The 18,675-nt window shown below is 32.7% G+C and overlaps 1 protein-coding gene and 1 long non-coding RNA gene across 12 annotated transcripts in view; one reads left to right on the forward strand and one right to left on the reverse strand.

Moving 5' to 3' along the window:
• LOC140666490 (uncharacterized) overlaps positions 1 to 4,534 on the forward strand; it is a 268,533-nt gene extending 263,999 nt beyond the window's left edge. Inside the window, exon 6 of one of the 2 annotated variants that reach the window (XR_012046757.1) lies at positions 4,445 to 4,534. This is a non-coding gene — a long non-coding RNA (uncharacterized lncRNA). The remainder of the gene's footprint in view (positions 1 to 4,444) is intronic. The other variant, XR_012046759.1, reaches the window with a different exon arrangement.
• Positions 1 to 18,675, reverse strand: part of LOC140666485 (latrophilin Cirl) — a 418,870-nt gene that overhangs the window by 295,118 nt on the left and 105,077 nt on the right. The window lies entirely within an intron of this gene.

Raw genomic sequence — 18,675 nt, forward strand, 5'->3', positions numbered from 1 at the left:
GCTTTTTTTGGGATACGCAACGGCATGCAAGCAGCATCATCGACGCATTTTCTTCATAGGAAAACCGCCGCGAGCGATTTATGCAAATTATAGCTCCGAGAGTTATCCCGCACTTGTCTCGCCACTTCGGCAGCAGGTATGATTAAAAAGAGAAGGAAAGCAAAAGTACGGTTGGTACTGGTGTAGATATAGAAACAGAAAGTAGTGTGTATAAAACGTACGGCACAAATAATATTAAAAATTAGCAATAAAATTGGTAATATACAAAAGAAATAATAAAAAATATCTCACATGAAAACTCCGAAAAGAAAAATCTCATATATGAGATCAGTAAAAAAAAAAACAATCAACATTTGAAATTAATAGATAAAATATAACGATAAATATTTCGAATATGAACGAGCGATTTTTTCAAAATAAAATTGCTTGGTCACGCGCGATTTTCGTTGCAATCACAATCGCGTTGCTTCGAGACAGCATCGTGCGGTTTGACGCTTGTAATATGGTACCATTACATCTCTCCACACCACACCCCTCGGCAGATGTCATGTGATTCTCAAAGGACCCTTCTGCGTTTCAGGATCGTTATCTCCGATCGCGCTTGCAGTCGCGCGTTGGGACATGCGTCTCTCTGTGTATGTATAAATGTGTGTAGGATATGTATAGCACTGTGTTAATCGAAATATGTGATATCTGATATCGCTGACCGTTTGTATGATTTTTGGCGCGCATGAGTCTTCTAAATTTTTTAAATAAATCCAGTTTTTAAGTAATAAACTATTGTTTCAATATTGTTTTATACCTAACATGATATGAAACTATATTTAGCTATATTAGATTTGCATCAATCCTTGAATTTATATGCTTTTGAATACATTCTTAATTTTTTGATAATTAAATTAAGCAATTTAATTTTAGACAACAATCAAGACAAATTAAATACAAATTAGAATGTGCTCAATACTATTTCTATAAAAACAGAATTGTTGTAAAACTCGAAAAATTTGTGTGCTGACTTCGTTTCAATCATAAAAAAAATTTAACATAACATCTTTTTTACATTACAAATATTCTAAAATATATATAATATATTCTACATATATATATATACTCTAAAATATATATAATATTCTGTAACATATAAAAAAAAAATTACAAAATCTATATTTAAAAATCACTAACAGGTACATAATGAATACCAATTAATTTTTAAATTCTCGCAATAATAAATTCCTCTTTCAAGTAATTACAAAATCTCATAAATCATCGGAAAATAAGAATTAAAAGATACATCGAGTAAACATAATGGCGTGAAACCGTCTCAAGGGATGAAAAAGCAGGCTCGTGGGGGATACAGAAGTATACAGAAGGGGTAGCGAAAGGGACATCAAGGGTCGCCGAATGCGAAACGTGGCGAATCGTGCGAATTGCGGCTATAATACGAAATTCTGGATTATCCCTCGGACGACAGGGGCGACCCCCGAAGAAGCAGCCCACTGTGTGCCGCAGTGCGTCGTAACAGTAACATTACGACAATAACGATTAAAAGCGGGGGTGTGGGCACGATGCTTACGCGCAGATGGCGAGAGATCAGAGAGAGAGAGAGAGAGAGAGAGAGAAGGAGCAACGGGCAGGAGGGGATGTCTCTTACGCAGGAGGGATGCCTCTCGGCCGAACAGAGAGAGAATGCAGGAAACAAGCTCTCGAGGAGTTTTCTTCGAGCCGTCACCGACTTATGGTTTATTGCCCGTCTACGCGCTGGAGGATCCTCGGGGAGGCAAAGAAACGAGCGCACAGATGTTCCTTCCGCGATATTTCCCAGGACAGGAGCGAACAAAGTTCCCGCCGGCGGCAGCCCCACCCCGCCGCCCCCTTTCCACTCCGCGAGATACGATCGTTAGGCGTGTAAACACGTTTGTTGATCGGGAAAATCGTCGGACCCTTCTCCACTGATCCTGTTCTTCGGAAAACCGCGATAGGAAAATTATTATCGCAAGCTTACATTGCAGCGCTATAGATGTGTACAGTATAATAAGCATTCTGTTAGTAATAGCGTACAAAAAAATATTTATCGTGATATAAAATAATCGCGCGAGATACATATATTTTTAATATACAATATTTAAAACGTTAAATATATTTGAGACGATTAATGTATTAATTATTAGACCAAGTGTTCTTTTTTTTTTTTTTTTTTTTTATTTTATTATTATTAACACATGTACTACTTAGTCTTTACTTTTTAATAATACGATCCAATAGAGAAGATTTTCACCGAGTAGTAGCGAATTCACGACACGCGCGATCCTTAAGGGGTTGAACCCCCCCCTAGACACGCTTTGCGTAACCCGTCGGAGTTTACGTGACGCAGCGCAAACGGAGGGGACGCTTAGTGAACGCTAATTTTATTTAGAAACGACCGTGCGTTACCATGCTCGTTACACTAAGCAATAAAACGGGACCCGTTGGAACTTGTAGGCATACAATCTATACTGTGTTTTCGACTAATTAACGTTGCCAGTGTCAGGAATTGCTACACGTACAATTTTAATATCGTCGAGCTAGCGAATTTGAGTATTACGTTCACGACACGTTTCCTACTCTTTTTAAAATTCAGTTAACTTTGCTGCACGTGATTCTCAATATTATTAAGACTATTAGTACTTTAATTAAGACCATCTTGTTAATTCATAAAAGTTTTGCATCTATCCAACGTGAATTCATATTTTTTTGTAAATATTTTCTCTAGTGTATTATATTTCTAAAAAAACTCTAAACGTTGCATGCGTTTCAGAGAATAAAAAATATCTAATTTTATCATTTCTTTATGTCATAGAACAAAATTTCTTTCACATTTAAGAAAATGTATAAGCCGAAATTTTCCCTTTAATTTTTTTTCCACTCACTAGATTTTTGTGGGCAAATCCTAATTTATTTTGAAATCAACAGATAGTTTTATCAAAAACCATAAAATTGGAAATAAAGATAACAATTTGCAGTAGACTGCTTATCGTAACGATAATAAACATTGAGATTTTCTTTTGAGAGTTTTCTTTCTTTAAAAGTTTTAATTTTCAACGTTTAAAACAAAATTCGGAATTGTGAGAGATTCAGGTAAAAAAAAATTCAGATTTATATTAACTAGATATCGAGCGAGGTCATTCTGCGCGTTACGCCCGGCATTGAATCTTTAATTAGTTTATTCGTACACGGGAATGAAATAACAATTATATCGTAATTGCTGACCGTGTTCGCAACACAATTACGCGAATTTATTAGTGATTCGTTAAATTGAAGGTTTCATCGTGACCGCTGTGCATATACAAAGCTGGCTTAATGATACAAACAACAATAAACAGCAGTGGCAATAATATCCGGTCGCTTTTGTTTAAGAATATAATTAATTTGTTATAGATTATATATTACATTTTCGTCGTGCAGCAAATAAACCCGTTTAGCAATATAGAAATATTTATTATCGTATATTCCGCAATCGAATACCGTTGATCTGCTGCAGAATAGTAATATAATCATCTTTTCAATGTATCTACATACTGAATATTTTTGCGTAATCGCTCCTTTTCCACAACAAATATCATTATTTTTCAATGATAAAAAAGTCAATTTTTTCATAAACAAATTAAGCTTTAAAATTTTCAATAAAAATACAGCTCGTGATGCAATATATTCTATCCGTTCATCAGAAAGCGCCAGTAAGGTTAATTAATATTGACAATTTCAATAAATCGATGATTTGAAATTTATTTAAAGATTTGGACAATTTTTGATGCATGATTGGATAAAGCATAATATTATCCAAGTGTTTTATTGGAATCAGTGTAACAAGGATACTTTACATATGTATCTGTTTCTTTTTCTATATTAGATGCCCGATGAACCGAATCCATTACATATGCAACTGATCAGCGAGAATTTAAAAGAGAATTTATCATCATAAATAAATGCATTGCGGCTATTTCTTTTCTCATTAAGCATATCCGCGTGAGGCTATTTAAAATTGAAATAAGTTTTGTTTCATTGTCGGCGCGTAATTATCTCATCAATGTAGATACGTCGGCGATGTAGATATATCTTCTTTGAGTCAACCTTTTTACTGGTTCTCGTTAAAAAAAAATAATTGTCCTTGAGCCGTTCTCGAGTATTATTTCCGTGTATCAAAGTCATCTAAGTGTTACAATAACATTGATTAAAAAAATAAACATGCTTCGTACGCTTGTAGTTAATAATAGAAATTTAATCAAAACATATTTTTACTTTAAAAATAACATGTTTTTACTTTAGATAGTGATTGCATTAATCGAATGAAAATCATTAATAAAAAATATCGTGATTTTAAGTATAACAATTTTTATTTAATTAAATAATTGTAGTATTTCTGGAGTTAACGGACGTCAAGCATTCTTTTTTTTTTTTTTATTTACAGGAGTGGCACGAGTCATCGAGAGTACACCTACTACGTGATTACATTGAATCGCCAATCCTCTGATGATTTTCGAGCGGCGAGTGAAAGGACGAAAGAAAGGACAGGGGGCAGTAGGCGGTTCTGCCGCTATTTATAGGGGTTGTGCGCACTTCTGTCGGACGTACGTTTAATGTAAAGCCGGTCTTATCTTTTACGCGATTTAAGGGGCTTGTAACTGCACGTAATCACGCAGCACGCGTATTCGCTTTCCTTCCCTCCGGAATCCGTTGAAATGTCCGCTTTTTTTTTTTAGCTCGGACTTAACCTACGCTCTGCAATCACCCCAACTACCGCGGGTGGATATATATATATACACATGACCCTTTTATTACTTCTTTACATTTTCATGAGTCACATTATATGGAAATGTAACTCCATTGACATTTATCACATTTTTAGTTGCATTTTTATAAGTGTAAATCAAATTAATCGACCATAATAAAAAGATTAAATTGGTAAATAAAACATTAAATAAACGTCACGATTTATCTCTCTAATGCTCTTTTTTACTCTATTTTATTCTAATTCTTATTCTATTTTAATTTAAATATCATGAGACTTTGCACTTATACTAATTATGACTATTTATCTATTCATATTTATAGAAATTGAGCAAAATACGATTTTGTGAACCATGTAAAGAATACATACTACCTATATTACATCTTGCGCAAGTCTTTTGGTAAAACTAGAACGATTTCCTCAAAAGGTATGAAAATGCCGACTTCAGCTATACTAAACAAGGAATGTTTAGCGGTCTAGTATACACGTATAGAAGTCTAGTTTCAGTTCGTGCGGAATTAGCGATCTCCGGATCGGGGAGAGATTTGTGTGGTGAAATTCGCGCGGTCCGCGCTTAACAACTAGCAAGCGCGCGTTGACAGTTTGGTAATGGAACCAGCGAGTTTGGCGCAAGATTCAACGGCGACGACGTCTGCTGTGGACGTATCTCGCCAGTCGATATTGCCTTTCGGCGTCCTGAAAGAGCGTGTCGGCGTGTCGGTGCACGCGGAAAACGCCGAAGGTTGTGTGTCGCTTGCTTGGTGCAGCTGTATTCACGTCGAAAGCCACTTTGCCATAGGGCGCGGTGGCGTTTGCGACGTAAAGTGTAATGCTGGATGTGTTATCGCGCAATACGCAATATCGTGCAACTTCTCTCCAACTAGAGTAAAATCAATCTTTTCTCTGATTAATGAAACTGTTGGAGCGAGTACAAATTATAATGGCATTATACAAATATGAACTATATAGAGACTAAGATATTTATGTTGTTCACATTACTATTGTAAAAGTTTTGAGATTTTAGAAATAAAAATATGTTATATAAAATGCGATATAAAGTATTTTTTATAGACTATTATTTTGATTATAGTATAATAATTAAAATTTTTTAAATTTTATTTTTTATTGAGAATTATTAATTTCTTTTCAATAATACTGTTGTCTACCAAACATCCTAAACCAAATTTTAAACAAAAATTTTATTAATAACGTGTAAAATATTTCATACCTCGGCGAGCAATTTAAAAGACTAACTATGTAGAGGGAACCACAAAAGCCTCTCAACCAGGTTTTTTGACGCGCGCTTTTAATTACGCTCGTATCGCCTAGTAAAAACTAGATTTTTTTCACTGCATTTAATTCAAGCAGAATATATCACGCGATATAGCTCGTTTTTGATAGGATTCATCGCACGCAAATGCACTTCTATATGTAGGAGAATCCTGACTTTGCTAGAACGTTACTCATATTGGCAGATGTAACATCTGTCAATCCAATACTCGAGGATTTAAAACCTTTGACGCACGATTCGATGACATATTGCCGTGATTAGCGCGTAGCTTATCGCACGTGAACATTGATAAAATCTATCCAATATAGCATTGTGAATATATTCGGTTATCAATACGTTGCACTAATATATCAATGATCGTAATCTATTTTTTCCTTGATCCTACAAAACTTTCCATCAAAAAAATCCCCATTCAAGATAGAAAAACATCGCTCTAAAATAGTGTGACGTAATCAGAACGTTACTCTCGCAACGAATAACGACGCATCCGTGAAACTTTTGGTTTACGACTTTTTCCTTCTATTCAAAGTAACATTTTTCATCGGTCGATCAGATGAGAATGTTGCAGAGATAGAAAGATGGCGGGCAACTACAATGACCAAGAAACATCGCGCACGCTCGACCTCGTCCTCGTCCTCGTGAATTGCTCACCATTCATTTCGGCAACTTTTTGCTCTCTCCCCGCGTCTTATCCCCTTTTTTTCTATACCAATCGGGAATTCGAAATCGCAGATTGCTATTGGAGACGCGTGCAAAGAATTGCGCGCGAGAGGAATTGCTGTTGCGAGAAGAAGAGAGAGAAAGAGAAAAAGAGGAGGTAGAGAGAAAAGAGGAAAAAAAGATAGAGAGAAAGCCGAAGTGAACAGGGTAACCTGGCCAAAGGATGCAAAACTTCCGAAAAGAAGCACCAGGAAAGCGTGAAGTGCGCCAATCACGGAGCCGTTATTGGCGGCAATTATGATAATAGCATACCTCGAGCGAGAGCGGTCGTGCGCGTGCACTCAGCACACGTGTGTGAGCGCAGCGTGCGCATACATATGCGTATATACAGGATGTCCAACAATTATCTACTACTGCTTTTATCAACAGCTTGCTAAACGAATCGGATACCGATTTTACTTTAATAAAAGGGAAGATGAAAGGTTTAGTACAATGTAAAGTTTCATACAATGATATATAAATTAAAAACAGTCTTGATACAAACTAAGGTTGAAGAATATAAATAAATATATTTAGTAATGTCTTTAGCTTTTTTTTTTTAAGCAGAGATTCGGTATTTAATACTGAGAAAAATAAAAACAAATGAAAAATATCTGTTTTAATTATATAAATTATGCAATTAAAATTTAAATATTCAAATCTGTCTTCAAAAAGTTTTTTAATTTTCTACTTCGTTTTAAGTATCAAATAACTATTTATAAATAATATATTTAATATGATTTTCTTAAAAATAACTTCAAAAATATTGTTTCACAAAAATAGTTTTAATTGTATTCTTCTCATTAATTTTATTATTACTTTACTTTGCAAAAGCGACACATAAAAATGTGTAGTAATAATTTCAAATTACATCAAATACATTTTATTAATAAGATTGAAATTGAATAAAAACAGACAATTATATGAACTGAAGGTAAAAAGCGGTTTTTGCAGACCACTCAGTATACACGACGCAGCAGCGAGATGCTCAGAAAAGAAGAGAAGAGCGCCGTAGGCTCGCGAAATACCGGCCTCTATTAATCATGTAAACGGTTTATCGCGGGTAGGAATATTACTGGCCGCGATAATTACGCGCAAATTATGCTTACGAAAAAGCGCGGAATACGTGAGCGTCGCACCCCCGCAAGAATGACGAAAATATGTACGCTTTCACACGAACATGCTGTTTTTTAAAGATAAGATTAGGATGGGCGAACATTTTATTGTGTCACCCCTCCCGTAACGAATTGATAAGCGCACAAATGAATAGATTAGGGAGACATGCGAGTTTGTGTAAAACAACCCTAGATAAATGTAATCGCGAAAGGGATCAAGAAAAAAAGAAATCACGACGATTATTTGACAGAAAGAAAATCATGAATAGCACCATCAATTTTAACTTCGTATGACGTAATTATAAATTAGTTATTAATTCTTTGTTTCATAAAATAAAATTGATAGACTATAAGTACCCTAAGTAACAATTACCCTAATGGGCAATATTTTATTTTTCGATTATAAGTATATTTAAATTCATATATAATTTTATAATCTCCTATGTTATAAATATTATACATATACAATATTACTTCCTTTTTTCTATATATATATTTACTCGTTAACAACAAACTGACGCAATAATGTAAAAGTATAATGGCTCTGTATGATATTTCTCACAAATATCTTTACATAAAGTTTACAATAATATTTCAATTTAACTTTCGTCCGCGTGTTCTCCAAAAAAAAATGTATCACGGTGGACAGTCCGCGACAAGCTATTCGCGGATAATCGCGGGCCTCACGAAATCTCGCGGGCACATCCAACGCCGAGTTAATTACACGTCACGCGGGGCACTATCGCGAATAGTTTCGTGCTTCTAATTGGACACGTGTAGTTATTTGCTCGACGAACGCCGGGCGTACGTGCAGCCGCTACAAAGTGTACACGTACACGCACGCAAGTTACAACAGACGTCGTGAGGCGATTGCGCGGTCTTCTACACGCGCCTATAGGCGCTCCATAAGAGCGGCGCGGATACCATAACTTCGCGAACACGCCACCCACGTACGCGCTCGCGCCGATAAAAGTGAGAGAGAGAGAGATGCGCGTGCACGCGCTGCATACGACGAACGTGCGCCAGCATACACATACTCACGCATACGCATGCATATCGTAATCGACCGAAGCTAACCCCTCAAAGTTGTAGCGAAAGGTTTTGTATTAGATATGCAGAAACGCGTGCACCATCGCTTTACCGCGGTTTACCGGGCGATTTACCTACGATCACTCCGGTCGTGACTTCCACATAAAAACATAATTAATTAAGCAGTTTGCTTCGAAAGTGCTGATCTGTAGTAAAAGAACGAGCAATTTAAATGAGGGGCAAAGAAAAATTGATTTCATGTAGCCATCGCAAAAGAATCTGCAAGATATGATTCGTATCACTTTAATTTACATTATTGCTTTTCCTTAAAGCTACTTTATTTCTTGAATCATTTCTTAATATCATTGCTTTATGTATATACATATAGTAAACTTGAGATATCTCTTGTGTACAAAATTAGTTTTATAAAAAAATATAAAAAGCTTAGAAAATGAAAGAAGAGTTGTAACATTATGTTATCTATAACACAAATCTATTTTTGTATAACTCTTAAGCTTACGTCCTGCCAGAAAAACTATAAAATCTTACAAATGCAAGAAATATCAAGCAAACATAAAAATAGCGTGTACGTTAAAAATGTAAATGCGTTCAATGTAAAAATATGCTACAATCTAAGATTGATCTATCGCACGACATATCTTGTATACCCTTCAGCGCATTGCTGCAAGTTGCATGCCACACAGTTGAATTTCTATCATGTACACCGAATGTAACTTTTCTAACATCGGTCAAGGACATACAAATAATCCTGTAAGTTATTACAAGCACAACATGCAACGATTTCTATGAACTTATTTATATCCAATTATTAAAAAATATCTTTTTGTGACTGAAAAATCTTGATAAATATTTCAAAAATTATGAAAGATTTTATTAATATTTTACATTATCAACTTTTACAACAAAATGTGTATTACTCATTGCCAACACTTACATTGATAATAAGTATTCATCATTCAAAGCGCGTCGATAGTAAACCGTACGAAAAACTTTCTCCTCAAGATAAGAGAGCCGCTATCTCGGCAATAACTCTGAGTGACGTTGAATAAAATTTCGATAACACTATATACTGAGCCTCATTAAATAATATATGTAATTCGATGCGGTAGGTTATTAAGTTTTCTTTGCTGTTTTCCATGCGATTGCATGAAAATAAACAAGAATTAGAACGATCACTTATTATCGCTTACGATGGAATGATTATTTTATAATGTAAAACGTATGTACGTATTTTGCAAGTGTGACTCGATTTCTCAATCTAACTTGAGTTATTTGATGTGTAATTTCGTCATATCTATAAATAGATAAAATAGAATTATACTATTCATTACATATAATAATAATTATGTTATCTAGAGTACTACACAGAAAATATTTATATATCGTAATTAATGTATTTCAATTAATAAATTTCATTTTTAAGTTAAATTTTAAAGTATAATATTGCAATCTTAGTATTTAGTCATATACATAAAAATATATAACTTGTAAAGAGAGAAGATCACATTGATAAATATGACCAATATTTTATTTCATTTAATTATAACAATTTATACCAACTTGACACGACTACAGAATTTAAAATATCCAAGAGAATTGAAATATAAGAAAATAAACACTTTTCTTCCTTCAGAAAAGCTTTTTTTATATTTTTCTTTTTCTTCATTATTATCGCTATGTATATTATGCGCCCGCAACGGTTTCCTCGCAAAGCGAGTACATTTTTCTAAAATATCATAAATCACCCACAAGCCATCATTTCAAAACGCCAAGCCGCAAATTACACGACTCACAACGGGAGAAAATCGATATTGATTGTGATAATACGAATGCGGAGCGACATATCGCGCGAAAAATATTCCTCGGTCTGGCTGTGATCATGGAAATTAATTCGCAGAGCGAAGAGATTTTATTGTCGAACCTGTAATTTCGCGGAAATTTCTGCGATTCGACACACGGCTTTTTCTTTTTCTGCACGCGTGCTTTTACTTCCGATTCGACGACACGACGGTGTTCTCGACAGGCAAATATAAGATAAGACATATCATTACATTAACATGTCTAAACGTTTTTCTTTTTCATTATTGTTCCGATTTTGTACTATAACTCTCCGGATGTGTTACAATATTCTAAGACGTAATACAATACTAGATCTGTCGCCTAACTACATTTCAATTCAAAAGATTGAGTTATTGCACATTGATATTATTAATATTATAATTATATAATATTATTGATTTAAATATAGTATTAATCTTCTTCATATATTTCACAGATTATCTTATTTTTAATGTATTATCAATTTATATTAATGCAATTAATTATGCTGCCATTGTTAAACAACAATATTCTTATAACTTTATTATTTTATTATATATGTATATTTAAAAAAAAAACAATTTTGTACACAACTACATCAAATATATTCTAAGTTAATTACAATATTAACTTCATGTATCATTGATTTGCTCCTTAATACATAAAAAAAACTATCAATTTTAATAGCTAATTAATAAATATGATGACAAAATAAATAAAGTAAATGTGTAAAATTTTCGCAAGAAACAAATTATTTTCTTATAGTAAAAAAATGTTTGCTCGTTATATTTTCTCTATAAAAAATTCACAGAAGCTGGTTTATCAGCTAAAATGTCGATAACTATGCCAACATCAACTTTTCCTTCGCTCCTTATCCATCCTTAGACAATAAACTGCACCGATGTTCCCATGAACAGATAGATGTGAAGTGAAGGGAAGGAAAAGAAGAAGGGAGGAGGGCGGCAATTACGCGTAATTCGCAGGTGTTGTGAGAAAATGGCGGTCGCTGGATGTGTTTTCGACCTTAATCGCGGCAATTTTTCTGCCATTACTAAGTTTATCGGCACGGTTCTCGCTTGCCCGACACGATCGGCGGCCAGCTCGCGATCTTCCTTTTCTTTTTTTTATTACGATCACGCTCGATCTTGTCTGATCTGCGGAAGAATAGAAAAGACGCGCAAGAAACAGCCGTTGTAACGTCGTTGCACTCATTAATCTTGAAAGCAAAGAAAAGACCGTTGCACAGTAAACCCGCTCATTACTGAGAACGACAAAATTTGCGATAATCCAATTGGAGAGGCTATAATATCGCAGTTATACTCACAATAAATTTCTTATTCTATTTATCCGTTTACAATATCCGTTTCTACAATATACAATATACAGCATAAAATTTGTATTTCTACGCTATTACCGTAATTAACAAAAAAATTCACAAATAATCCCATTTAACGTGTGTGAAGCTCAAAATATCGAAAATTTAAAAATAAATGTATATTGCACAAAGTACGAGCTACTTTTACTCTGATATGGTATCATATCAGAAAGAATAGTAAAAAATAGAAAACAAAGAGCATAAACTGTAAAAATTAAATCTCAAAATTATATATGATCTATATATTATTTATACTATATGTGATTTAAAATAAAATAAAAGAATATTTATAAATAGTTACAATTTTAAATCATATTAATGATCTATACATATAATGTATATGTGTGTGTTGATTTTCACAATTTTAACTAAACACTCCAATTTAAAAAAAAACATCAAATTTTTTTTTTCTAATTTGTATAATCAAATTTTTTAATTTGCAAACTCAGATCAAAAATATATTTTCCAATTATCGAAATTATAATCGCCACAAACTCTCTTTAATGATAAAAGTGGATCATCTTATTTTTTCAATTAGTCCTTCATATCTCTATATTTTTCTTATTTCGTTCTGTCGTCGATTTATCGATTGAAGGATTCTCTCATGTGTCAAAACGATATTAAAACGCTATCCGTTTCTCGGGCAATGAAGTAAATATGTCGAAGGCGATGTAGAAATACGATCAGCTGAACCTACGTCCTAGTATTTCTCGTTTCCCCGTATATCTTCGCCACCTGCACCCGTTTCTCAACTTTTTCATCGGGATGTCCTTTGCATGTTTCATAAGGATTCCGCGCAAAAGTGCAAAAACCGGAGTCTGCGATGGATCCGCGGATAAATGAAGCAATAAAGTAAAATTTGCGACATGACATCCTGAATAAGACTACTGACGAAAATCTTGGAAAAAATTAACATAATTGAGATGAAAAACAAAGTGAAATACATTACTATGTACAAAGTTAAAATGAGCAAATTAATGTATAAAAAGTTTTACTTAAGTTATATAAGTTGAACTTATATAATATTCTTTTCGGAAAAATTTTATTTTATTCTTCTTTTAAATGTACCATTCGTGTCTTAAATTTTCAATGCTTCAATTATAGTTGTTGAAATGTTTCCACGTTTCCTTTTTTTTTTAGCACCCAGGGACTTGCGGATGATGTATCGTTTCGAATGAAATATTAATTAGGAGTCGCCACATTGTATGCCAAACTATTCTTTCCTTTATACAAAAATATTCATTATGATTCATTAGCGCCGTCCCGTGTTTCGTCGGCATATTATTTATCATGCGTTTCTCGTCAACTGACATTAATTAACGAAAGCTGTACTAACATTTAAAAGAAAGCGAAACATGTCGACGATATAGTACATATTTTACGTCAGAAAAATTTCCATGAAAAATTTGAGAGCTTTGTCAAAAAGTTGGACTGCGCCGCAGCTTTGTGGTTCTTCGCTCGCATGAACAAAAGTTATTATGGTTTTTTCATATAAGAACTGCAAAAAATTGCCTTTTTTTCTAGACCACTACACACACACGCACACACACACACACGCGCGCGCGCGCGCGCGTGTGTGTAAATTCCACTTTCTTAAAAAAACAATTTATCGAAACCATCATTTTTGGACCAGATATAAATATATAGATAATGCTTTTGTATATACTACTATATGTGTATATGATTATAGATTACACTATAGTACAACTATATGTGTATATGATTATAGATTAGTAAAAATAAATTATTAAAATATATATAGATAAAAAATTCAGCAAAATAAATTTTAATCTTGGAAATCATTATCCACAGAAAGACATTTCATATTTTAATTAAACGCGGAGGTATAAAAAAACATTTATTGATATATTACATTAATAACGTTTCTAAATATTACATATAAATCGGCTTTAAAAATATTCTATGCGATGATAAATTTTTATCGAGCATTATTCCAATATATTTAATATATTGAAGGTATATTTTCACACAGTTTAGCTTTTATCTGTGTATTATAGAAAGAAATACTCTTGGTTAAATTTTTGTACATATTGAATTCTCGGAAGCCGATCGTTGAAATATTCCTTTTCAGAACTATTATAGAGACAAAAAAAGATTAAAAGTTATTGGAAAATCTGAAACTAATATTCTCATAAAGCAACAGAAAAATTAAAGCACTCGTAAAATTCATAGAAAGCGAACACGAGTCGCGATTTATTAATATACATGTGTATAATTCTCGTCTTATTCTTACAGCCAAATATTTAATTTAATATGTTCGATAGAAACGTGTTATATTATTCCTAATATTTATTTGTATTATAATATTCAAAGACACCTACAGTTAATTCAGAAATATGATTGATTTATAATACAAATTGCAGAAGGATAATCTATTATCAAAAGGATATAATTTTCAATCCTTATCCCTTTTTCCAACAAGTTTTTTATACTTGTATAACTTTCTCATAACTGCAAAATTTTTAATTTGTAAGATTTACTATAAAAATATTTGCAAACCTATTCGTAAGTAAACTTCGTGAATGATAATTTATCTCATATTATTATTAATCAATTAATTGCATATTTCCCAAAGTACACTCGTTGCCCTATTCGGTCAATCATCAGTGACAAAGCTTACGAGAATGATTCTGTATTTTTTTCAGCATATCATGTATAAATGTATGCCATATGGCATATGCGTTCTTTTTTCCCCCTTCTCTTTTTCAAGGATTAATGATATCAGGAAAGGGCGACTAGTTAGGGGGACAGTAAAAACATGAGGGACATTTACGTATTTCATTCGTAAACTATCGCAAAATTATTACCGAATACTCGAACAAAATTTAATTGAGATAATAAATGACATTGATAATTTTTATAGAATACACAAATCTCTAAAAAATACGTAATACAATTTCAAAAAATACTCAAACTGACTTAATAAAAACTCGTTACACAATAGTATTTTTAAATTTTACTGCGTCAAATTTATATAACTTTTAATAAAAATATTTATTCTAAAGAATTTATTTAAAAAATCACATAATGCATGTTTTAATCTATAAAAATTCTGTACGAACCATATACCTCATCGGTATTAAAACTGTCCCATCTACTTGTAAGCCATTATAATTTAAAATCAAGACAAACCGTCATGGCAATATTATGTCGTTGACAAGTGTCACCGAGCGACTGATATTATTTAGACTTACAATTAGACGCGCAAACAGCAAGGCGACAAAGACGACGGTAACCGTCAAAAAATAGAAAGATCTAAAAGGACCTTATATGTATAAGGTATAAACAGGGATACAGAGCCCTGAAGGAGGGAGTTGCAAATTCGCAGAAATAAAACGCGCATCGAACACCGACGCAGCCTATACGCCCAGGAAGGGTAATAGTAAATAAAGTATAAATAAGTATTTGTTAATATTAATTATTACCAAGAGTGATTACTTGTCTCTCTCCATACACCTTACATACTTTAATTCTAAACTTAATCATCCTGTTGTAGCGATTAAACAAGTTGTACCAGATGCAATGGATAAATAGTAAAATAAATTGTATTAATAGTTAATTTTTTAATAAACAAAAAAAATAGAAAAAAATTATATATTATTGGTAAATATATAAAGTTATATATATATATATATATATATATATATATATATATATATATATATAATTACTATATGTATAACAATTTTTTTTGTCATACATTTTTATCCAAATAAATTATAAAATACTGCTAAAACCTTTTCTTCCTTCCTGTATTCTTTGAAAAAAAATGTACTCTCTCCATTTTAACTGTATATTATTTTCAGCGTATAAAAATACATCTCATTAAATAAGATACGTATTACTAAAAGGTGCAATCATGATACGACAAAATAAATGTCTTCTCATCTGTTGCATTGTGTGTCTTCAACAATTAGCCGAGGATTACGAGACGACGGGCGTCAGAATGACGTCGACAAGCCGCAAAGTGTTACGCAAGTGATGAGTGCGTGCGTTGTGTGTCCGACGGATGACAACGCAACGGGTACGAGGTCTAATCGCTCCGCGCCCACCCAATATTGATATAAATGAATCATCAGCGCTCCCCTCGAACAGGCTTCTCGATCACGCGACACTTAAATTTCAAAGAACTTTGTTCTAAAGTTCCGCTACGTGACGGTGGTAACTTATTTCGCGCGTTGCCGCAATGTTAAGTTTCGTCATGAAGTTCAACGTTGGTTTATCCCGCATACACCCCTGAATTATATATATTGCACTGAACATGGATTTTCGCAACACTAATCAGATTTTATATCCGTCGCTTCTTTATTATTACGGAATTAAGTGGATCTATATGTTTACATTTTTAATTAATTCTAAATTTGTACAAGAATATAGTCTATTTATTTTTTTAAATTTTAAAATTAAGCTCTTGATTTTCTCAAATAAACAAGGAAAAAATAGACGGTTTCCTTGATACGATCATAGAACAGCTACATTAGAGTCAAGTAAACTTTGCGATGACAAGTTGTCTCCAGTTTCTTCTTTTATTTTTATTTTCAAACAAAAGATATCATATTTCAAGGAAAGAAAATGACAGCTTCTCTTTAGTAAAATAAAATAATGTTAGTATGCAGTTTCTGTTTTCTGTTTTTATCTTCAATGTATGTAATGTAATTTTTTTTAATCAACATGTGTATGTCTCATATAATAATGTATTATAAAAAAAGAATTCTTATTATAAAAGAAGAATTTTATTCATGAAAATTTTCATAAAAAAAAGATTAACCGTATCACTACATGTCATAAAAACAATATATTAAAAATACAAAATAAATATTCAAAAAATTGAAAAAAATTAAGATATGTTATTTATAGCTTAATTGTAGCTAACATGTTAAAGAATTTTTGTTATTTTTACATTCAATTTTACGTATGTTCAAAATTAAATTTTTTTTTCAGTCATTTAATTGCCATTTTTTCACAATCAATGTTTTTTTCCGACATCGTATTATCAAAACGGGAAAATGTAAACGAGAAATTATTTACGAGCGGGCTAGCTGATGGCCGCGAACTTTCGTGTAAACAGACTAGTTTGTATTCTCGGGGCAACGTGCACGCGCGCTTTGAGCATTGACTTGTAAAACGAGACCAAACAGGAGGTCTTCCCGCGGGACACGTCAAAGCGAGTCTTCCGTCGCTCCCAGTAATCTTTGGCTTAATGACACGGCATTGCGTCGCTTGCATCGTCTCACGAATTATCCTTAGAAATTCAAAGCAGCTCGGTAGCACAAATTTAAATCTCCAAATGCGCAAGTTTCATTCGCCGTCTGTGCGCGATCTAAATCTTTGAAATCTTAAATAAGTTTTCCAATATAAGAAAAAGATATGTCTCTTTTAGCATCTACCTAAGATACCAAGTATATTTAAATATTAATAAAGATTGTTTCCACTGGAATCATGTTTTAAAACGCAAAATATGTTAAACGCTCGCTAAAGCATGTATTGGCATAAACGTGACTAAAGCAACTTTTGATGCAATCTTGTTTTAATGATAATTGCATTTAAGCTTTGTACTTTTTTGGGTATACATCTAATTTAGTAAACCGCGAAAACAATGATATGATATTTTATTTTTAGCGATGTAGCTCCATTATTAACAAACCACAATGACATGTACTTCGTTGTTAATTATGCACCTCGCGAATGATATGCACTTCTTTTCTAATTGCACATATATGATAATTAATAACAAGAGTTTCTAATTAAAAATTGTCATGAAAATAATGTTCCAATAAATCATGATATTGTAAAACAAGACTTGAATGAATAAAATCAACTATTAAGAATTGAACGCATGCGCATGGCTACATCGTTTCCTCGAATTGACATTTTCTTTCTATTTTCATTGATAATAAATCAAATCTCAATTCGAGAAGTTGCTTGAAAATCAAAGGCTGCATTTCCGCGCTGCTACCGAGATTTTCCTCTGTCGCAAAAGTTGCGAAAACGAAGTACGGATTTATTCACGCGTGGAAAGTAAACAAGCAAGTAGTAGCATATACTTGAATTAGAATTGATTTCCATTTTGCATTGTAAATTTGTAAAAAAAAAAAATCATTAAAATGGAAAATCGAGGATTGCATTATTATGTTTCGAGCTTTCTCACATTTTTCTCCTTTTTTATTAAATAAGAAGATAAAGATATATATATCAGATTACCATTAAAAATATCGTACAGTTTCATGTTATGCTTGTTATATCATAACGTTTCACGTTGAATTAATGCTTATTTCACTCGCGTAAACAATTGTGCTTATGGAATAAAACAAACAGTCAACGATTGCATTTTTAAATCAAACGAAATTAAATTCACGTAATTAACATTTTTCAGATTTAATTTTCACTTGTGTATTGCAGCATATTCAAGCTTATATTGATGTTATGGATTTTGTATGATGCCCATTTATTTATATCTACCTTTAAACTATTTAACACAAATTGTATTTATATAACATTAAAAGTCCATTTTTTTACATCTTCCAAATATTATACTATATAT

The sequence above is a fragment of the Anoplolepis gracilipes genome, chromosome 6, assembly GCF_047496725.1.
Source record: "Anoplolepis gracilipes chromosome 6, ASM4749672v1, whole genome shotgun sequence".
Taxonomy (NCBI): Eukaryota; Metazoa; Arthropoda; class Insecta; order Hymenoptera; family Formicidae; genus Anoplolepis; species Anoplolepis gracilipes.